Source organism: Gymnoscopelus braueri (assembly GCF_963280865.1).
Source record: "Gymnoscopelus braueri genome assembly, chromosome: 7".
Classification (NCBI taxonomy): domain Eukaryota; kingdom Metazoa; phylum Chordata; class Actinopteri; order Myctophiformes; family Myctophidae; genus Gymnoscopelus; species Gymnoscopelus braueri.
In genome coordinates this window covers 50,919,655-50,932,216 of record NC_137608.1, presented here as the reverse complement: position 1 = coordinate 50,932,216, position 12,562 = coordinate 50,919,655, and the positions used below count along the sequence as shown (strand labels likewise).

The window sequence follows — 12,562 nt, the reverse complement described above, 5'->3', positions numbered from 1 at the left end:
TTTTGTTTTAACCATAAAATATCACTTACACTATACTGTTGATGAACGACAACATCTTGGTTTTTAATATTACCTGAAAGGTCTGCAGCAAAAGTATATTTAACATGGTCTGATTGACATTTTACTGGGAATATAACAAATGCATTAAATTAAAAGTTAGGGTAAGTGATATCTTTTGGTAAAAAAGTTTTTTTTTGTTAAAAAGGTTAAAGTACTATATTGTGATAGTAATCATTGCTACAGAGTGTGTGTTCGGTCACAGGGGTCTCTCCAGCTCTTTAGTAAACAGATTTTTTTTTCCAGGTAGGTGACGAAATTTAAGCCAATGAGGAGAGAGCACTGAAAATGCATTTTCTGTTTAATAAAGAGCTGGAGAGACAAGGGAGACTCCTTTTACTGAACAAACACTCTATAGCAATGAGTACTATCAGAATATAGAGCTATTTAACACTTATTTTAACCAAAGTAAATCACTTACCCTACCTTTAATAAATAATATGCCAATATGTCATCTTTGTACAATATGTGTCAAAATGACACAAGAGCTTATTATTTCCATTGTGGGTCCTTTGGGTGCTAAGTGTGTATTTAAGAGTTAATGTTTGGGTAAGTATGTAAGCAGTGCACAATAACAGGTGTGTGATGGTGTATGATGTTATGCACCATTATATAACACAGGCCTGCAAACAGCCCTGAGGTGAAAAAGGTGACAACACGTTGTTGTTGTTGTTGTTGTTGTTGTTGTTTTTCGGATCAGGTGTCACACAATTGCCCTATTTGGATTCAAAACGGCTATTGTAGCTGAAAAGCTACAAGTTTGTAGTTTAGAAACACAACGTTTGTTATGAGTTATACAAAAACGTGGTTAAAAAACAGGCTCCTAAATCACCTTCCTCCCACGGAATAAACCAAAATGTATCCATTAAGATCTGTGTCATTTTAAAATGTATTTGGCTATAAAAAAATAGCAGATGTACAAGCTCATAGTGTGGCACCAAATGCTGTGCTATGAGCTTGTAGATCTGCTATTTTTGAAGAAAAAAAAACGTGAAAATTCTACATACAGAGGTGTGTGTAAGTGACAGTTCATAAGGTGTGTGTGTGTGTGTGTGTGTGTGTGTGTGTGTGTGTGTGTGTGTGTGTGTGTGTGTGACAGTTCATAAGGTGTGTGTGTATAGTGACAGTTCATAAGGTGTGTCCATAAGTGACAGTTCATAAGGTGTGTGTATAGTGATAGTTCATAAGGTGTGTGTCCATAAGTGACAGTTCATAAGGTGTGTGTCCATAAGTGACAGTTCATAAGGTGTGTGTATAGTGACAGTTCATAAGGTGTGTGTCCATAAGTGACAGTTCATAAGGTGTGCCCATAAGTGACAGTTCATAAGGTGTGTGTATAGTGACAGTTCATAAGGTGTGTGTCCATAAGTGACAGTTCATAAGGTGTGTGTATAGTGATAGTTCATAAGGTGTGTGTCCATAAGTGACAGTTCATAAGGTGTGTGTCCATAAGTGACAGTTCATAAGGTGTGTGTATAGTGACAGTTCATAAGGTGTGTGTCCATAAGTGACAGTTCATAAGGTGTGCCCATAAGTGACAGTTCATAAGGTGTGTGTATAGTGACAGTTCATAAGGTGTGTGTCCATAAGTGACAGTTCATAAGGTGTGTGTCCATAAGTGACAGTTCATAAGGTGTGTCCATAAGTGACAGTTCATAAGGTGTGTGTATAGTGACAGTTCATAAGGTGTGTGTCCATAAGTGACAGTTCATAAGGTGTGTCCATAAGTGACAGTTCATAAGGTGTGTGTCCATAAGTGACAGTTCATAAGGTGTGTCCATAAGTGACAGTTCATAAGGTGTGTCCATAAGTGACAGTTCATAAGGTGTGTGTCCATAAGTGACAGTTCATAAGGTGTGTCCATAAGTGACAGTTCATAAGGTGTGTGGACACGTTGCAGTACCCTAAACTTCAGCAGCTCCAAACACTTCTCTCTCACACAGCAGCATGAGCGCCTTGCATGTCAACAGACAGAAACCTAACCCAAAATATAGCCTTTTTTTTTTTACCTCAAGGCTCCTATAGCCTACATTACAATACTAGATGAAAACACAGCTCCTTACACCCCCCCCCCCCCCCCCAGACACACACACACACACACACACACACACACACACACACACACACACACACACACACACACACACACACACACACACACACACACACACACACACACACACAGCGTGGTCTGGAAACAATGTATCCAGAGTAGTGTTCCTCAGAGTGGGGTCCAGCACTAAGGAGCCTCCAGCAGCTCTCCTTCCAAATACAAACACACAGGTTTGTGTAACTCTGAGAGCCACTAAATGTGACCACATTACATTGTGTTGCTCTCACAGTTCTAGAGGTTGGTGTAAAAAGTTTGACGCTACATGATGTAGCTTCTGGTCCACAGCGTTAACGCTCTCTCTGGACCAGAAGCTACATTGTATCCTGGTCGCTGCCTGTGGAGGTTAAGGTTAGAATGGTTACCTTTCACTGGATACAATGTGTCGTCTCTCTGCTGTCCATGAACCGCATAGAACCCTCCTCGGGACGGGCAGAACAGAGACGATATACCGGTATATAAACCCTCCTCCTCCTGTGGGTCCAGGAGGCTGTAGCGTTCGAAGTGACTCTTCTTTATATAGTTTAGCTTCACATGGTGTTCACATGTCTTTTTGAACCGTCCCCGTACCGTCCTGTCCCTCCTGTCCTGTCCCGTGTCCCCCCTCCTCCTGTCTCCTCCTGTCCCACCACACACACACACACACACACCGAGAGGAGAGACTAGAGGAAGTGAAAGGAGGAGGAGGAGGGTCCAAGGGTGGGGCTTAAAGGTTGAGAAACACCGCCGCCTGCTGGTGAGGGAGGGCATGGCATAATTATGACAATGCCATTTACATGTATTACATACAGGGGGGGGCCCCCAAATGATTAGCTTAATTATGCAACATTGTTTTCTCACTCAACAGTAAACAAACCAACATACAGTGTAAATGCATGCAGGGTATCTGCACATTTATAAAGTTACAATTTAATGACTTTCTAACACCTCTAAAATGAACAAAATAAATACAAATAAGACCATTACTACGTCAAAAGAAACCAACAAACTATCCTATAAAATACGGTCAAACATTGGCCAAATTGTCAAATATTACCACAACATTGGAACCGAGTCAAACTAAATGTAACTCATAATATTTTCTATTAAAATGGCCAAAACATCTTATGATTTACTGAACTGAATAGAGGATTCATTGCTAGACCATTTGACATTGCAAATTACTTCAATATTTACTTCCTCAGCAAAGTGAATACATTAAGAAATCAAATGCTGAATATGAGTGGTAGGCTGTCTAAACTAAAGCTATAATAAGAAATCATATCATGTGTGGTAAGGATTGTATGTTTGAACTCTAAGCCTATTATGATTATTATGGTAAAGCTACTCCACACAATTAAAGGTGATAAACCTTGTGGGTTTGATCATATTGATGGCAGACTGCTTCAGCCATCCGCTACTGTATGTGAATCAATTGCTAAGCCTTTAAATTCAATCTGTGTTTTAAGAAATGCGCTTTAAAATAAACTGTAGGGAGCCATTTACATGACCAAACAGTAGGCCTAATAGTATGTGTCTTGAGTAAGCTTCTGCAGGACATTTATGTTTAAGCAGAACCAGCACTATATCTTGCAGAAAACAGCATTAAGTCAGATCTACAGCATGCATACAAAGCAGGTTACTCTACAGCTGTGGTTCTTCAAAGTGAGGTCCGGGGAAAATAAATAGAATGCTGCTTTATTTATTTATTTTCTTCAGGATTTGATAGATATTAAGTGACACAATTTGGATGACGATATTCATGAAACAATGATAGTGATAAATGAGGGCACTGCCAGGGCCCCCATTTATCAATGTATCAAAATTGTTTAGTTTTTTTATATACAATTTATTTACTTATTTATTCATTCATTCAGGAGACATGCAAAGTAACCAGGGCCAACGTGTTACTTTGCATGGCTCCTGAATAAATAAATACACTGTCGAAATAAATAAACCGACTCAATATTGTTGGTGGTTATGACAGAAGGTGTCAGGGACCAGAGTTGGTCGGCAAGAGATACACTAGGACACATGCGTAGTTTATTTAAAACGTACTTTATTTTCCCATAAAAACATGACAATTCATAACTCTAGGCCCAAAAACAAAAGGAGGTCAACTTAAACCAACTGAACAGACCTCAACTGCACAGCATGACAACACCAAACCTAAATGAGACATGAGGGGAACATATTTAGTGGGTGATCAATCCACTCTTGACACGAAGGGGAATAGACAAAGACATTAAACAGACTACAAATGACTACAACATAATCCACTACAGCACTAATTCAGATTAACTAAAGTAATTACATACAACTGACATATCAAAACACATTTCTTCACAATTGGAGCAATAATTTCAAACTCATAATAAACCCCTGCCCCTCCCCATGTGCACAGGGGACATGGTGCAGTCCAATTACTAATCAGCTCCTTATAAGCACATGTGAAGCAGCAGGCCTTTCCATGGCCAATCATCTGAACTCCAGCACTCCTCCAAACTGATAACTCAACAAAACAAAATAAACTTAAATACAAATTAAATAACTCCTGATAAAACAACTTGGCCTTGACAAAAGATAACTTAATGGATGTACACTCCAGTCAGTAACTTTATCACCAAACTTGCAATAAACAGTGTGTCATTTAACCGGTTGTGTGTAGTCCTTTATGTTTGTAGTATGTAGTGCTGAAAATAAATATAAACTTAATTAATAAACCATAAAAGACAAGTGTCTGTCCAACATGGTGTGGCCATCACATCGGGCCATCACAGAAGGATAGGTTGAAATATTGGCCCCTCAGTGCTTTTCCTTTCCCAACACACCATCAGCATCCCGTTAGTCCATGAGCCAGAGCCCCAAAATTGAGCAATGATTATCGAAAGAGTGGGCAAAACCATACCTATATTAAATTGTTCATAGGGTCAATACGAGTAAATAAATATATGATAACCTCTCCACTGGAGCAGCTTTTTCATGGTTATCACACATTTTGTTATTTTCCCCATACAGTACGTACATGACAGGTGAAAAAATTACAACATTTTAAAAAGAGTTATCATAATGAAACTTCCTCAGTTGATTACTTGCATGAAGACAATGATTTATCGTATTACAAGTTTTCTGAAATTGTATATTTAAATATGCAAATTAGGCATTTAGTCCATGAGCCAGAGCCCCAAAATTGAGCCAGATATTGAATATTCCCTCGTTAAAAACCTTTGACTCCAACATCTTAACAAAATGAAATAAGAATGTTCACTCTGGCTTTGTCCGATGTTCCAATGTTGATTCTGGAAAGTTATACAAATTCGGGCATATTTTCGTATGCCTAATTTGCATATTTAAATATACAATTTCAGAAAACTTGTAATACGATAAATCATTGTCTTCATGTAAGTAATCAACTCAGGAAGTTTCATTATGATAGCTCTTTTTTAAATGTTGTCATTTTTTCACCTGTCATGTACGTATGGGGAAAATAACAAAATGTGTGATAACTATGAAAAAGCTGCTCCTGTGGAGAGGTTATCATATATTTATTTACTCGTATTGACCCTATGAACAATTTAATATCTATGGTTTTGCCCACTCTTTCGATAATGAAATCTTGTCTGGCTCATGGACTACGTGTCATGGTGGTGTTCATCGGACACATTGGGAGGGACTTCCCAGCATCTCTCTTCAGCCATGCACACACACATGTTTATGGTTTTATTGTTGTGATGTTATTTGCTGTGGGAATGTGTTATTATGGGGATCTATGTGTGATTAATGTCATCGGTTTATGTTTGTGCAATCATTTTATTGTGTTTAATGTGGGGAACAAAACCCTGAGTGTCCGGGGTGGTGGTGGTCATGGTCACATTGGGGACTTTCTCCTCCTTTTTTCGATGGCAAGTGAACTTGGTTTTGTGACACAGCAGGTTTTCAGTGTTTACTATAAAGTCATTGTCCTCCTTCAGACGTTCAACCCACTGGACATTATTACATTGGTGTCAGTAGGGCTGTCACCATTACAAATTTAAGTTGATTCATTATCATAACGATTTCATTGTGTTTTTGGCATCTAACATTGGCACATAATGAATACAAACTACATTTTTGTTAGCCTTTTAGGCTTCGTAATAAAAAACTGCATAGGGCAGATATGACATATAACTTCAATATACAAAGAAATTACTTACATATTTAATAATTTTATACTTTCAAAAAATGTAAATGTTTGTTGTTCAGGATGTATGTTGTTCAGGATGAAGCTGCAGGGAACAAGTGTCTGTCTGCCAAGGAGAGAGAAAGACAGCCTATAGGGACGTACAGTATGCTGACCTGCATTCACTGACCCCAATGAAGATCACTCTCTCTTGTCCCGAACAGGAGGAATGGTAGCCTGGGATCCAGCCTGCTTCGCTACGTTCGGCGGACTTTTTTTTCTCTCTTCGCTTCTCAGTCTGGAAAGCCTCCTATCTCCAAGGGAGGCGGGACATGCCAAAAGCTTCGAATCGAACCTGGGGCTTCTGATTGGTCTGTGGTGCGGGGCGGGACCAAAAAAACAGTGTGATCGTTGTGATTCGTCATTCGTTTGAACAACATCCAATCAGCAACGACGTTGCCCAACGTAACATATGTAGTTCCAGTGTAGTTCTGCAAAACCTCCCAATGGGAGGCTTTCCAGACTGAGAAGCGAAGAGAGAAAAAAAAGTCCGCCGAACGTAGCGAAGCAGGCTGGATCCCAGGCTAGAGGAATGGGGCCTTGCAGGCCTTTATGCATGAAGGGCCTCCGCCCCAGACCATGATCCTCGTGAGCATGTTCACCTGTCCAGCCCACGGTCACTCTGTGATGCTCTATACACTACAGCAGGGGTCCAGCCCACGGTCACTCTGTGATGCTCTATACACTACAGCAGGGGTCCAGCCCACGGTCACTCTGTGATGCTCTATACACTACAGCAGGGGTCCAGCCCACGGTCACTCTGTGATGCTCTATACACTACAGCAGGGGTCTAGCCCACGGTCACTCTGTGATGCCCTATACACTACAGCAGGGGTCCAGCCCACGGTCACTCTATGATGCTCTATACACTACAGCAGGGGTCTAGCCCACGGTCACTCTGTGATGCTCTATACACTACAGCAGGGGTCTAGCCCACGGTCACTCTGTGATGCTCTATACACTACAGCAGGGGTCTAGCCCACGGTCACTCTGTGATGCTCTATACACTACAGCAGGGGTCCAGCCCACGGTCACTCTATGATGCTCTATACACTACAGCAGGGGTCTAGCCCACGGTCACTCTGTGATGCTCTATACACTACAGCAGGGGTCTAGCCCACGGTCACTCTGTGATGCCCTATACACTACAGCAGGGGTCTAGCCCACGGTCACTCTGTGATAACCCTATACACTACAGCAGGGGTTCCCAAACCTTTTCAGCTTGAGACCCCAAAAGATGTGCGTGTCCCCGGGGACCCAAACGTACAAAAATACATTATGAATTAATAACGTAAGCCTTTCCAAAATAGGCCCGTTGCGAGCGTGTCGATATGCTGTTCACTTTTTCTTTAAAATATTTTGAGAACAATAAAGGAAGAAATGAATATGAAGACATAGCAGAGTCTGGCAGGAGGATGTTCCATGCAGACACAGTACAACCAGAGGGTGTCTCCATGTGCTCGGGCAAATTTCGCCATTTTTTTAATCTCGCCCCCAAAGACCCCATATTACAATAAAAAAACTAAAACTAATAAAAAATAAACAAAAAATAAATAATTAAACTATACTAGAACATTGACATTAGAACGTAATTAAAAGTAAATTGAAAAAAAAAGAAAAGTCCAAATTAAACGAAAATAAAAACTAATGAAAAATGCTAATCTATAATAAAACCTTGGCACGTAACTGTCCTGAGCTGGAAGCCCTTGAGCCCTCTCCCTCCCTCCCTCTCCCTCTCCATCACTTACAGTATAAACTACAGGAGGCAACTGCTGTCTCATCTCTGTACATCCCTCCCACTGTTGTCGGGCAGAAACCTCTTATCTCCATCTTTTAACTTTTTGTGTTTTTTTCGTAAATTAACGCCCTACTTGATCACACTACAGCGTCACACAAAAGCATAAAAAATAGCAGATCTACAAGCTCGAAACGCAACGCAAAGCGACGCCTTTCGACAGAGAGTGAGACGTCATCCACTTCCACTTGGCAGGTTCTAGGCCAGTTCTCAAAGGGTTGCCAGATCTGCATATTATTATTTCCCCGCAAGATTTTATTTGAAAATAGCTGATCTACAAGCTCACAACGCGTCGCATCGCGACGCGTTGTGAGCTTGTAGATCGGCTATTTTCAAATAGCTGATGTATTTGTTAAAATGCTCTTGTGGCCCATGGTCGCTTCCTTTGGGCTGGTTTTCTGGTTGCTTGTTTCTCTCACAGAATCTGGCAACACTGCCCCTGGCCCGGGGGTCCATCGTCCTTGAGGAGGGGGTTCCTGGGGGGTCCTATAGCAAAACATTGTATTATTGTCTCCGCCGAAGGTGGAGAATATGTTTTCGCTTTGTGTGAGCAAACATTGTTAGCCAAGCTAACATTGGGCAAGCTCCACGTGACACGTGTCAATTTGTTGACACCAATGCCTCTGATTGGCTAGAGGGACGCGTGACGAAATAAAATTCTATAAATAGGTGTGTCACTTCAAAAAGCCTCTACTTTTTGAAGTGAGGTAAAACAGGATCAATCAGACTTGATTGGAACAGTACCTTCAGTAAGTCCAAGTCACCCGTCTGTGCGTGTGTGTTTCCCTCTGAGAACACCTAACATTGGTCAAGCAAAGGCGCAGAAGGCCAAAGCTAAGAAAGCATACTCATCTACAATTGTAACACAGAAGAGGACTAGAGTTGAATTGATCCCACAACAAGACCGAAATCTTAATACGTATTAATATGTTGACACCAATGCCTTTGATTGGCTAGAGGAATGCATGACGAAATACAATTCTATAAATAGGTGTGTCACTTCAAAAAAACGTTTACGTTTTTGAAGCGAGGTAAGACAGGATCAATCAGTCTTGATTGGAACAGTATCTTCTAGTCCAAATCACCCGTCCGTGCGTGTGTGTGTCCCTCTGAGAACACCTAACATTGGTCAAACAAGGACTGTACCTCCTCGACTTTCATGACAAACAAATCAAAACTCACCCTGCTGTACTCGAAGAAATGACTCTACTACGCAAATGTAGCATATGCTTAGAGTGGGCAAAGCATAAATGTTATAGGACCAGTTAACTGCAGACAGAGGTAGGTGAAAAGTGGAGGAATAAATTATATTGATGGCAACATTAAATTAAATAGACAAGAGACATGCTTGAAGCAAAAATATACTGTGTATTTGGTCAAAATAAAAATAAAACAAAACATACAACAGTTCATTAACTTTCAGCAAAGTATATTCGTCAAGGTATCAAGGTATCCAAGTTCAGAGTTCTTAAGCAGGTAATTGTCAATGGTCAGAGGGTAATGGCAGTGTGAGGGCAGTGTATTGTGTAGTGTTACTTGGGGGGAAATGTGTGTGAGGCTGCTGCTCTGTTTGGCCTACCCGTCCTGGTAGGACAAACTTCATTCAGTTTGGGTTCAGCTTAGTTGGCTCGCCATCGTGATCCTTGTTCTATTATGTGGAAAAGAAACCTGGCCTGGATACATACAAAGGCCAAATTAATATCAAATAAAATAAAAACAGCAGATCTACAAGATCACAGATTAACTAAAAAACTGCTTACTGTATCTACAAGCATAACTTTCAATATAATTACATTAGAACAAACATTTCAAATAAAACAAAACAAACATTTGAACCAAGAACAAACATTTCACTCACCAATTCAATCAGTTTCATATAGTCATAGCTAGCAGGTTGTGCCAGCAGCCAGTTTGCGATCAGTGTGGGTGGAATTCTAAAAGCCATAATAAGTGTTTGTCATTTGATCACATGTAACAAGTTTGGAAAATGTGAGTAGTGTTTGGAAATGAGTACAGACCTGCAGCAGCCTCAGAGTGGTGTGCACCTCACTCTGCTACTGCAGACTGCCTCTGCTTTATAGGGTGTGGCTGTGATTGCAATTGCAAGCACTGGTGTGACTGATTGACTGATTGATTGAGTGAGACTGAGTGTGTGTGTGACTGTGTGTGTGTGTCTCTGTCAGTGACACACAGACAGCAGTGACACAAATCTTTTGAAAACCTTTTGAAACCTGGGTTACATCCTCCCCCCCTAAATCCATGCACGTCCCGTTGCATGTTACATTACATGGATTTGTGGGTTGGGAAAAGACTTAGGCACACCCTTCTCACTTAAAGCATCAGTGTATGCTGTAGATAAACTTTGAAATAAAGATTGTACAACATTAATCAAAGGGTTGCCCAACTTAGAATATTGAAACCTTTTAGGCTCTTCTCTGCGTCTACTTGAACGCCTGAGTGAACTTCCAGCTTCAGGTTGATTTGTAATGACAGGTTCAGTGGATTGGTCAATTTCAGGTTTGTTAGATATTGCTCCATCCGGTAAGTTTCCGTCCGGTAAGTTTCCTTCTGGTTGTGTATTGATAGGTAGGATTTCCTCCACAATTTCAGGTAGATTGGTCCTTCCATCAGTGGTTTCAGGTAAGTATTCTATTTCAACAGGTTCAGGTAAGTGTTCCATTTCAGCGGATTCAGGTAAGTGTTCCATTTCAGCAGATTCAGGTAAGTGTTCCATTTCAGCGGATTCAGGTAAGTGTTCCATTTCAGCGGATTCAGGTAAGTGTTCCATTTCAGCAGATTCAGGTAAGTCCTCCACATTGCTGTGTTCAGAACATTGCTCCTCAACAGTTTTGTTTGTCTGCATCTCACCTCCAGTATTAAGGTTGTGGTCCACAGTAAGCTTAACTGTTGGCTGAATATGGCTTGGTAAGACCCAATAATCTGAATCCTCCTCTGCTGGAAAGTCTACATCAACAGCATCAGTTTCATTGTCACCGGGGTGATGACGGGTTCGTGGCCTACGGACAGAGATGGGCTGAGGGCATTCTTCCTCTGATGTCATGGGAAGAAACCCACAAGGAAGGAGAAGATCTCTATGTAATGTGCGTTTAGGCCCATTTTTGTTCTCTGGCCTTACAGTGTATACTGGAAGATCTCCTGCACGATTAATTACAACATAGATATCTGCTTCCCATTTGTCCGCAAGTTTGTGTTTTCCACGAATGCGCACGTTTCTGACTAGGACTCTGTCCCCTACCTCAAGTTCTGAGGTAGTTATCCTTTTGTCAAAACGAACTTTGTTCCTTTCCGCTGATTTCAGAGCATTTTGAGAAGCTAATTGGTAGCTCTCTTCCAATCGGGATTTGAGATTTTGTACGTATTGAGAATGAGATTTCGGCTGATCTCCTCTCACAGGTAAGTTGAAAGCTAGATCAACTGGTAGTCGAGGTGAACGTCCAAACATGAGTTCATACGGAGTGAATCCGGTTACTTCATTGCGGGTGCAATTGTAAGCATGAACTAAGGGCTTCACATATTCTCGCCATTTGGATTTTTGCTTGTTTTCCAGGGTTCCCAACATATTGAGCAATGTCCGATTAAACCTTTCAACAGGATTTCCCCGTGGATGGTACGGAGTTGTTCGACATTTTTGGATTCCTGAAAATTCACATAATTCCTTGATCAACTTAGATTCAAAATCAGGTCCTTGGTCAGTGTGCAGACGTTCAGGTATGCCATAATAGACAATGAAGTTATCCCACAAGCATTTAGCTACTGTCTTAGCTTTCTGGTTGGGAGTGGGAATAGCAATGGCAAACTTGGTGAAGTGGTCCGTTAGTACAAGGATATCCTTTGTATTGCTTGTATCTGGTTCAAGACTAAGGAAATCCATGCACACCAATTCAAGTGGGCGTGTTGCTCTTATGTTCACCAAGGGTGCGGCTTTCTCAGGAAGAGCTTTTCTGCGTATACAGCGATCACATGTCTTGATTTTATGTTCTACAGCTGCAGACAATCTGGGCCAATAGAACCTTGAACGGACAAGATCAAGAGTTCTTTCTATGCCCATGTGACCCATGTCATTATGTAAGCTTTGCAAGACAGTTGCACGCAGCTCTTCTGGTAAAACAAGTTGATATGAGATTTGTTCATTCTCTTGTCTCCTTCGGTACAGGATATCATTCTGCAACTCCAATTTATTCAACTCTCTCAGAAGAAGTGGAAGGTCAGGAAGCTCCTTCCTTACAGTTGGAGGAACCTTTTCTCCTGTTTCCAATTGGAGAATGACCTCACGAAGGCTTGGATCAGCCCTCTGCTTCTCTTTAAGATCGAGATGGGATAGAGAAGGAATGACAGGTAAGCCATGTTGATCCTCTTCGACATAGCTGTCAGGAATTGCATC

At 41.2% G+C, this 12,562-nt stretch overlaps 1 protein-coding gene across 1 annotated transcript in view; it reads right to left on the bottom strand.

Annotated features, from left to right (window-relative positions):
• cemip2 (cell migration inducing hyaluronidase 2) overlaps positions 1 to 2,790 on the bottom strand; it is a 118,732-nt gene extending 115,942 nt beyond the window's left edge. Inside the window, exon 1 of the mRNA XM_080432160.1 lies at positions 2,533 to 2,790. The gene's annotated coding sequence lies outside the window, so the exon portion shown is untranslated. The remainder of the gene's footprint in view (positions 1 to 2,532) is intronic.
• Positions 2,791 to 12,562: the final 9,772 nt, after the last annotated feature.